The sequence below is a fragment of the Panthera uncia genome (assembly GCF_023721935.1).
Source record: "Panthera uncia isolate 11264 chromosome A1 unlocalized genomic scaffold, Puncia_PCG_1.0 HiC_scaffold_17, whole genome shotgun sequence".
In the NCBI taxonomy this organism is placed as follows: domain Eukaryota; kingdom Metazoa; phylum Chordata; class Mammalia; order Carnivora; family Felidae; genus Panthera; species Panthera uncia.
Window position 1 is genome coordinate 127,952,526 of NW_026057577.1, and position 11,659 is coordinate 127,964,184.

Sequence of the window (11,659 nt, forward strand, 5' to 3'; positions counted from 1 at the left end):
GACACTCCCATCAGCAAAATCAACAGTCAAAAAGCCTGACTTGATATTTCTTTATTGGCCACTCATGTTCATTTACTTGGCAAACTAGTTCAAACTTTTGTTTATTTTTGGAATATTTCAACCTTAAAGAGGACACCTCTTCTGCTTCTAATCTGGGATAGTTAAATGTTTCTGTCCTGGATAGAAGGTGCAGCCAAAAATGTTTTCCTGAGGATAAGGGTGCATTAAACATGTGTCCACTTGAGGGAGCTCCAAGATTTCTCCAAAGCCCTGGTCTTAGTTTTTCAGCCGGGGCACTCGGTGTCCAACATGCTGGGCTTGGGTTACATTCATGGTGGAAGGAAAAATTTAAATGACCATAGTTAAGGTTTGGAAAAGAAGTGCCAGGTAATAGAACTGATAATTATTTTACTGTTTTCCAGTTATGTATTTAATTGAGGGGAACAGAAACACTTTTTTGAGAACTTCAAACAGTTCAGCTGGAAGCACAGGAATTAGCATAAAGTGAAATATTTATGGGAGCTTAGTACTGTTTAAGACTCATTTTCTCCTTGCCTTAAGACAAGAAGTCAAATTAACCATTTCTAATTAAAGAGTTGGAAACAAAGTAGTATGAGACCAGAAGTAGAAGTTAAATGGTAATGTCTAAGTTGTGAAGTGTGAAAAAGTCATTTGACATAGAGGTCAAGAATGGGAAGATACAAAAGAATTCCTGTAGCACAAGAGAAACAAATCAGGGTGATTAAAAAATATATATAATTATAGAAGGCTTACTACCACTCCTTCCTGGATGAATATTTTTTCCTTTTAAGGCAGAGTTCTACAACTGGACATGATAATGCCCCTTTGTCTCTCTATGTCAGTAGTGCAGCTACAAAGGAAGCACACGTGTAATATTCAAAATGAACTGGGGATCTTTTAAAATATGATTCATGGGAATTCTGGTCCAAAGGAATAGCCAACTACTAAAGATATTGAAAAGAAAAGAAGTTCCCAAAACCCAAGAAGATGCAATCCAGCAGCCTCCAGAGAAAGAGGCAACTCTCTCTCCTTCTTTAAAAAATTTTTTTTAATGTTTATTTTTGAGAGAGAAGTTCATGTGCACATGAGTGGCAGAGGAGCAGAGTGAGAGGGAGACAGAGAATCTGAAGCAGACTCCGTGCTGTCAGCACAAAGCCCAATGTGGGGCTTGAACCCATGAACTGTGAGATCATGACCTAAGCTGAAGTTGGATGTTCCACTGAGTGAGCCACCCAGGTGCCCCTCTCTCTCCTTATTTCTAAACCACTGTATAGATACACAAAGATTTGCTTAAAGTATCAATTTTATGCATGTATGTTAATTTTAATTGCACCATGAGTAAACTGTTGAAAAATTTTGAACAGTTGGCCCTTAAATCACTATAGGCTGAGTCATCTACAGATGAAAATAAGGCAATAGAGACTGTTACCCAGAAGAAAAGGAACATATTGCAATAGAATACACTTTCAACAAATGAAAACTATAATTAAAATATAATCATGTGATTAGAAGTAGATTACAAAGAGCATATCATGCTTCCAGCATATTCTGTATACGCGTAGATCTTAAATTTTGAAGTTTGTTAGTCTTAACGTGGCTTTAAGTATTTTGTACCAATATTCACAGCAATCTTTTCATTCACAGTTCGTGAAATCCCCCACAGTTTTATTAATTAAAATATAACTTTTTTTACCTGAATGGTATGCTAACTATATTGTTAAGGCACTTTTGTATGCATCTCAAATATACCATCAGCATGATCTTGATTTTGACCTGACTGAATGGATTTGTTGTGCTACTTGGGAACATAGTCAGGATTACCCTGCAGATGGTTTTTAAAACCTTTTATTTTATAACATAGTTTCCATTTCTCATGGAGCATGTGTTTCTTTTTGATTTGCCTATAAGTTTCTTCTCTTGTTTTTCATAAGTACATTACCTCATGGTCTTAAACACCTTCTGTTGCTTTCTTGAAAATGAAACAAGAGACATGCCTGTTGAGGAAGCCTAATGCTTCTGTAGTCTTAAAAAATAACTTGGAAGTGTATTCTGATGGTGTTTAATGTAAAGAGTTTAATACTCAGAGAAAATGTTTCCTTGGCAAGTGAGCGGGAATGAGCCAGGCTTTGGGGAGATTTTTTTCTGTCTGTGATGGCTACACAGACAAGCCTGTGCACAGTCTTGTGCACAATATCCATCATCCCTTTGTGCATTCTCTGGGTCTTCTTGGAGAAGTTATCAAATGGTCAGACAGGACTTGCTCCCTATGTATACTGAGTTGATCTTTTAATTTGTAATGGAGATCCTAAATGAATGAATACTTGGAAGGATACAGAGGCCCTAGCCTTCTTAACTACAGCTTCTAAATTGGGACGTCATTTACGTGTGAAAGAGAAAGCAATTTCTTTTCAACTGGGGTATCCTGCAATGAGTAGGATCATTGTTATCTTGACTTTGTTGTGCAGACAAGCCACAGTGGCAGCAGAGATAGCATCAGCCAATTAAACTCCAATACAGTGTTCAAAGGATATGGAAGATAGAATTTAATTATGAAACAGATGACACCACTCAATCCTAATTGTCATAACAGGATCCAAGTCAAGGGCCTGTTAATCACCAGGCCGGGAGAATGGATAGCACAGCATCTTACATCACCAAGGGCAAAAAGCATCAGGCCATGGTTACATTGCACCTTAATAATCCCAAGTAGGAACAAAAACAAATAGAAACTTCTCTTTATTTTCTGTAGCATTAAGTATCGGGAAATAATTATGCAGTTACTAAGATGGCAGGCAATTAGATTTCTTTCTTATAGTTGATTCTTTTACTAAGAAATCCTCAGGTGAAACTCTGGAGTTTCTTTAATTCTCACAAGTATTTTCAGAGTTATGATTCTTTTTTACATCGAAAATTAACCACACTTACTGGTTTAGCCAATAATATCAGGGGAACGAGAGACCTATAAAAGCTTCCAAATTGGCACCAGCCATACACTCACAAGAGCCAAGCTGCCTTAACAACTTGTTACAAATGCCTAACAGCTCCAGAGAGAAAATATTTTCCTGAGCCTACAGTTTCTCATCTGTTTTGCTTTTCCGCAAACTTCACAAAGATAGTGGGCAATATGCCTCACTTCCCAGACACCAATCTATTTTGGCCAAATATTTAATTTTTAACCAGTATGGTGACCAGAAGTAGAAAATAAGAAGGATGCTATATAGAATAGAAAAACGCAGGACTTGGAGTCAAAATGGTTCGTTTGCAGTCCCTGCTTTGCTGCTGCTACCTTTTTCACTGAGTAAGTCCCTGAACCTTCATTGGACTCCAGTTTGGAGATGGGGTAGAACTCATGGGTTGTTGTGTACATTAAGAAAGATGGTTTGGAAATACCATACAATTGCTACTTAGTATTACATGAGATTGGAGTTGTGCATCAGAATGGGTCAACTAACCTTAACACCTGCTAGAGGTCTATCATTAGGTAGTTTTGCATTTCTATGTTCCATTCAAGGTATATTTTCTCCATGTTACAGGCAAAAAAGCAATTACAAGGAGATTAAATAACATGCCTAACATCATAAAGCTTTGTTATTGGGAAAACTGGGATGAGAATCTTCTTTAACTCTGGGATTATACTTTTTTTCCATTCTTCCAAGTTTGGAATTAAGGTGAATGCAGCTTCCTTCTTCAGCTGATTTAACTCACGAATCCTGCCAGAGAGAGTATCTGTGGTTGGCAGAATAATGGCCCCCAAAGATTTCACTCTCCAATCCTAAGAACCTGTAAATATATTCCTTATATGGCAAAGAGAGTTTACAGATGTGATTAAGGATCATGAGATAGATTATCTGGGTGGGTCTAGTGTAATCACAAGTGTCCTTAGAAGAGGGAGGCAAGAGGGTTAGAGGAGATGTGCCAGTAAGGCACAAGTCAGAGAGAAAGAGAGTTGTGAGGATGTTACACTGAGGGCTTTCAAGCTGGAGGAAGGGGCTCTGAGCCAAGGAGTGCCGGTGACCTCTGGAAGTTAGAAGAGGCAAGGAAACAAATCCTCCCCTAGAGTCTTCAAAAGAAATCCAGTCTTACGGAAACGATTTTAGTCCAGTGACTCCTGACCTATGAAACTGTGACATAATAAACTTGTATTGTTTTAAGCCACTGAGTTGTGGTAATATTTGTTACTGCAGCAATAGGCAACTAATACAGGGTTCTTATCTTTTCCAGGGGTCTCAAGCTTTGCTTGTCCAGATGGAGAGTGGCTCAGCTTTAGTCCCTTAACTAGGAGGTGGATGGATCATGGAGGTAGGACAGTTGATAGGCAGGGAGTGTCTGAGAAGTCCACATGTTGTGGCTGGGATAGGAATCTATACTTGCTCTTTTAGAAAAATAAAATTGGGGTTGGTGGCCACAGAGATGTAAATTCTGGAGGAAGCCTTGGTCTGAGAGGTTTAGCAGAAGGTGAAGGAACAAGGGTGTTGGTTTCTGATGCTCTATCAGGACAGGGAGGAGGCCTACATTCGAGAACCTTGGGAAAGCGTCAGAAAATGCTCCTGTTTCAGAACATGTAGAACAATGACTTCCAAAAAATTGTAAAGCATGTAACCTCGAAACGTATATACATATACTTCTGTACTAATATACTATATATGGTATTGAGCAAACAAAAATATAAATTGAAAGTATACGTGACAAAAATAATTAATAGAGTAGTTCAAATGTCTTCTTCCCAAACCTCAATAGATTATCTTCCACAGTCACCATGGAGTGATGTAGAGAATGAGGGAGGTTTGGGAAATGTGATTTGATGGGTGGTGGGTGTCCCCCTTCATATTTCTTTTTCCTCATCTCCTGCTAAATTTAGTTTAAGAAAGGGGTGGAGGATGGAAAGGGCACAAAGAAACCTCCACTCTTGTCTGAGCTGGCACACCACCTACAGAGACAGATTGCAAATTCTGAAGTCTGGGGAGTCCTGCTTTAAGGGAGCTGTGTCTGCAGGTAACACATTCTGTTGGGAGAAGGGGCATGGTTTCCAGGGACGAGGACTTCTCAGACTTTGAGATTATGTGGTTTGAACAGACTCATTGTTTTCTTAGGAAAGTCATGAGATCATATTTCTTCACATTTGATTCTGAGGATCATAAAATACTGCAAAATCCTTAATTTGTTTTGCAGAGTGATCTGACTGCATAATAATGAGGATTGTGGGATTTCACCGTTCTCGTCTTTCTTCTTCAAAGAGACTAATTTTCCACAACATATTTGCGGTCCTAAACAATTTATGAAAATAATGAAGATAATGAGTTCATGTCCCTAGTTTGTAAAAGCATTTCACCAGTTCAAGAGGAGGACACACCAACAGCTTTCGTACCACCAGCCCCGCTGCATGGGAAGCAGGTCAAAGGAGGTGGACATAGTGCAGGAAAAAGCAAAAAGGGACTAGAGTAGGGACCAGAACTGGGCTCTGGTCACAGACTCCCCTAGCTTGCTGTGTTAACACAATCAAGTTGCACAACCTCTCTGTTGCCTTGGTTTCTTTTTCCAAGAAGGGAAGTATCTGATTAGAAGAGATGATTGCTCATACTCCATTCTAAATAAATACTTTTTATTTTTTTTAAGTTTCTTTACTTATTTTGAGAGAGAGAGAGTGCAAGCGCACGAACATGAGTGGGGGAAGGGCAGAGAGAGAGGAGAGAGAGAATCCTAAGCGGGCTTCACACTGTAAGGGTGGAGCCAGCTGTGGGGCTCAAAACCCATGAACTGTGAGATCATGACCTGAGCTGAAGTCAAGAGTCCTATGCTTAATTGACTGAGCCACCTAGGCACCCTGATACTCTATTTTTAGATGCTGTTTTTGAGATAGCAGACTGTATATTTTTGTGAAATGAGAATATTTCTTCTCAAACTCTCGTATCTGGAGGGCTACTCGATTGTCTCTAAGCTGAAAAATGTTAAACTTTATTTGATGGAAAACACCACCTTAGTAAAATAAAGGATTACAGCACAACTCACAAGTTAACATTTCTCTTGCTAATATACTGGGATATGGTGAACAGTGTCAGTATCTGAGATGTGAATCCTGGAAAGTTAACCTCTGTACAGTTCCTTATGCACAATATGGAGAAAATCATACCTACCATGCAATATCGTCATGAGCATCTGAATATATAACATGGTTGGGACAGTATATGTCTAGAATGGGCTCTCATGTTGTGTCAATAGCAATAACAGTATCATCAGGCTCAAAGGATGCATTACTTCCACTCCCCATGGCTCTAAGGGATAATATGAGCCTTCTGCTTTTGTTTTATCAGTCTCTCCTATAAATACAAGGTCCAGAGTCATTTATGCATTAAAACAGAGCAGTTAGGACAGAAATCAAGCCATATAAAGACATGATTACCAGAAAACCCTTCACTGGACAGTTCCTTAAAACAGGGTTTCACGACCTCAGGACTGTCGACTTTTGGGGCAGGTAATCCTTTGTTGTGGGGCTGTCCTGTGAAAGGTAGGATGCTTAGCAGTATCTCTGGCTTCTATTCACTAGATGCCAGCAGTACCTCCCAGTTGTCACAGCCCCGATGCCTCCAGACATTGTCGACCATTCCCTGGAGGCAAAACCCACCATCTTCACCCCCACTGAGAACCACTGCCTTAAAATTATGAGCTATACAATACAGAGGACTACACTGAAGTATAAATATCATGAGATTACTTTTTATATTCATAAATATTGAAAACTACGAGTGAATGAGCACTGGGTGTTATATGTAGGTGATGAGTCACTAAATTCTACTCCTGAAACCATTATTACGCTACATGCTAACTAACTTGGATTTAAATAAAATTAAAAAATAAAAATACCAGTGAAAGTGGTTAAAAGTTTGTGTCTGGAAACTTTCACTCAACCTCTAGTTTATCTATGTGACTTTAGATAATTTACTGAACCTCTCAAAGTTTAAGTTGTCTTATTTGTGAAATGAAGATAATAATCATACATGTCGAACAGGTCATTGAGAAGATTAAATGAGATAATCTGGTGATGTCCGGCCCACAGAAGCAATTGATAAGTGTTGGCATTTGTTCTTTCATTATTTTTCATCACTACTACTGCTACCACCATTATGGGTAGATCCCTCTAATTGCAGCACTTAAGTATTTCTTAACAATAGACTATAACTTTAAAACACAATTGTTTCAGAAAAAAGCATTTTTAACTCCTTTATAGGATTTCAAATTTCAGCCTTCTAGATGAAAGGATCATCAAAATATCTCTCCTTTTTTTCTTTTGACTCATCAGTCATTAGTAATCATTATATTGGACACAGTTAAATATGCATTTCATCCAGTGGTGCCCACAGGGAACCCAACGCAACATACACCACCAAAACCAAAATGTAATGTTAATGGAAATTAACGAAAGACAAATCATTCCATAGCACACTAATTAGTTTTTTAAGAATTAAATCACTGAGAGCTGCACATTCTACAAATAATTACAAAAAAGAATAAAATAAGAATCTCATTAAACTATTTAAACAAAGTGCTGGATTTATAAAACTCCTAAGTTCCACATTAGAGAGCACAAGTATGTTTCCCAGAAGGAGGGATAATGTTACAAAGCTTCCGTTTTTCTGAAATCCTAATTTTATTAGCAGCAAAGTAATTAATTTTTGTGACAACAAATTCTTCAAGGAGAAATAAATACTAAGTCAGAGCAATGTGAGCAAAGCAGTTAAAGAAAGGGAGATGAAAATACATCAAGGAAGCCTTAAGAGCAATTTTTATCCCGTACTATGAAACTATGTCCTTAAAAATCTGGTTCATTTTCAAAAGGGCTTCTAAACAAATCTCCGCTACTCAAAAGATAAAGATGGTATCAATGAGCCTGCAGGAAAGTCAACTGGGAGAGAAAATGGGGGATATTTTTTTCAGGTACTGAAAGACACTGTATAGATTGAAGGAGTGAAGAGATTGGGAAAAAGAAAGTGTGTGTGTGTGTGTGTTTATGAGAGAGTGAGTGGAAGGTGTTGCAGAAGAACAAAGGATTTTATCTCAAAAAATGAAGACTTTGCAAGACGATATAGTCTCTCAGATATGTAATGATCATGGCATTAATCAAGATAATGCACACAATACTAAAAACAGAAGATGATGTCAATTTAGAATGGCTTAATTTTATTTTTGCCATATGCAATTAATGAATAGAGGCTATGTGGAATTAAGTAGACTTTGGTTTAGGTTATAACACCATCACTAATTGTCCCACCTTAAGTGAGTTTCTTAACTTCTTTGCATCTCAATTTTCTCATCTATACAATGAATCTAAATATTTCTATCTTATAAATATTGACAGGAGTAAGACAAAGTGTACTAAAGTCTTAGCATTGAACTTGGCACCCAAGAAATGAGTCTTATTGTACTCATGTCTGAGTCCTCAGAAGAAAACACTTTCATGTTAAGCTCAACTGAATGTACTCTTTGGAAAAAAAATTAATTAAAAAACTTTCTGTAATATTATCCCAGGCAAAATAAAAATGCGTAAGCTTTGATATGTATGACAAAAAGAAAATAAGGGACTTAACATACTTATATCTAATTTTTTCTGTTTTATTTATGTACAGGGCTAACTTTTATATCCATATCAATCACTTTTACAAGATGGCGGGATTACATTCTCAGAGTAAGGAAAACTGGTTTTAAAGAATATTCACTTGGTGTCAGAGTTTGGTCAATGTATATCATTGTTATGTATGTATATCAATGTATATCATATGTTAGAAGCTATGTATTTCATTATGAAACACATAGAAACTGTGTATTTCAACTATTAAAACATCTCTAAATGTTTTGGATATTCTATTCAAAAAAAAGTTGTAGTGGCTATTTCTATCCCCCCAAAAAAGTTATTTGGGTCATTTAAAGATTATTTCTCCTGTAAGGAGTTTACAGGAAATCTGATTTGGGAAGTCTTTCCTATTCCTAAAAATACAATGAGAAAGGTATTTCATAGTTTTATTGAAAATGTTAATAGGTAAAAAGAAAGACACAGTAACATACTGAGAGCTTACATTTTGAGAGCAAGCATCCCTGATGGTTTTGCATATAGTTTCTTATATAATCCACACAACAGATCTAGTAGTTTCTGTCCCTATTTTTACACGTGAAAAAAATGAAGTTAAAGGAACTTGGGGAAATATTTGTCTCAAATACTCAAACTAGTAATGGCCACATTGGAAATTTAACTGTTTATTGTTTAATCCTCTACAACTCAAGCTTTTCCTACTACATCACACTGCTTTTCCTTAACAACCCTCCCCCAAACATCTCAAAAATATTCCTGTTGACTAACATGCCTGAATCTGTTAACTTATACTTTTCATAAGAGATATTGCATTCATTCTGTTTTACAGATGAAAAAATGAGGACTAAAAGAAATTGAGTGCAAGGTGGTACACAGTTATCAAGTTCTGTTACTATACTAGACTGAGTTTTCTGATTTCCTCCAATTCTTTCCATGAGTCATCAATCTTTGATGACAGCCTTCTTTCAAGTGTGTGTAATAAAATGTTTGATAAAGGTCAATAAAATATATTCAAAATATATTTAAAAAGTTACAGTATTAATCAGTGAAATGAATTTTCTAAAAAACTTGAGGACTGGGGCTCCTGGGTGGCTCAGTCAGTTAAGTGTCCGACTACGGCTCAGGTCATGATCTCATGGCTCATGAGTTGGAGTGACCCGTTGGGCTCTGTGCTGACAGCTCAGAGCCTGGAGCCTGCTTGGGATTCTGTGTCTCCCTCTCTCTGCCCCTCCCCCGCTAATGCTCTGACTCTCTCTCACTCTCTCCCTTTCTTTCTCTCTCCCTCTCAAAAATAAATAAACATTAAAAAAATCTTTAAAAAACTGGAGGACTATTCTCACTTAATTCTAAGATTCTACCACTTGGAGCTGTTATACCTAATTCTTTCAGAATAGAATTAAAGTTGATTTCAGACGTTCTGAAACGTATGTGGTCTGAGTGCAAGACCAATAATAGGGTTCTGACTTTACTTTTCACAATCAACACTATTGGTATGTAAGGAAGAGAACTATTGATTCAATCCATCCAGTTAGAAGTGTTTACTTTCTAAAGAGTTCTGGCAGTGAGCTGGAGTGCTTGACTAGTGAGTGAAGAGTGGCTGGGGACAAACTGAATTGTTGCCATTGACAAAGTGCTTCGTCAAAGCACACCAGGCTGTGCTTGCGTAATGAACAACGAAGACACCTAGTAAATTGAATTTTGTTGAAGAGATTCAATTTGCATGACGAACGACGTGGTTTTCATTTAAATGTCCCCCCTCCCCACCAACCATGCACACCTTATGTGCAGGATAGGGTGAGATAGGCAAAGCAGCATAAGATCTTAGCAAAAGACTAAAGGAAAGAAAAAAATCTTGAAGATTTTAAGGATGATGTCCCATGGAAAAAGATCCCTTCAGTTCTTAAACTGGATGAAACATGTTGCTCCCTTGAGTCCTTACGCATACTACCCCCTCTTCCTGGTATCCTCTCTCCATCTTCATCTGCCCACCCTATTTTCTCTTGGCATCCCTTCTCTTCATCCTTCAGGCTGGGTAATGAAATATCAAAGGGACTTTCAAAGACAACTTTCATGATTTGCCCATCAGAGTGTATGTTCCCCAGTTATGCTCTATCTTCCCATCCAAGTCTGTCTCCTTCATAGCACATATTATAGTTTGTAAATAACGTGTATTTTTGGATTATTTATTTGCTTACACTTTCTTCCTTCCTTTCTCTATTACAGTGTAAGTTTCTTAAGGTCAGGGACTATGTCTATTTTATTCACCAATGTATACTTGTCACCTAGCTCCATACCTGGTGCTTAGTAATGCTTTATAATGAAATGAATGAACAGATGAATGAGTAGATGAATGAATAGAGAATTTGGCCACTCTCGCATTAGTCAACTGCATTAACTACAAAATATGAGATCCAAGGAGTATAGTGGAGTATGTTTATAAAGTTAAAATATTCTAAACACTTTTAAAATGACTTAGCATATCTGTTGGAGTTGGTCCTGCTTCCTGAGTTCTCATGTTAGGAAAAAATCAGTATTTGCTTTGATTTTGACAATATAGGCAATACTATTTCATTAATTCAAAAAAGAAAAAAAAAGAAACTGGTTAGTAGTTTCAACCTTTGGTACTAGGTGCACACTCTGACAAGACCCTTTTGTTCTTCAATAGGGATGGTTTGCCATAAGAAATATAAAGAACCGTTTTTAATTGTGGAAGTTTACAAAGGAAGAATCATGTTGCCTTGACTTAATTAAATTTATTAGACTAAACTATGCCAAAAAAGAGAGAGAGATTTAGGAGAATTTTGGCATATATTTGAGTTTTCCCATTTAAGATTTAAGTATTGCAATTATGTGTGGAAATTAACAGAGGAACTACAACTTTTTCATGAGATATTTAAGTAGCTTTCTACTTCATGATGTGGATTCTAGATGCAGAATGACCTCCTGAACTAAAAGATCCCGATGCTTGATGTACAGTGCCTAGAAAACAATTTGAACTCTAGCAAACATGCTTTCTTTATTAATTTGTTCACTCATTTATTCAATAAATACTTACTGTGT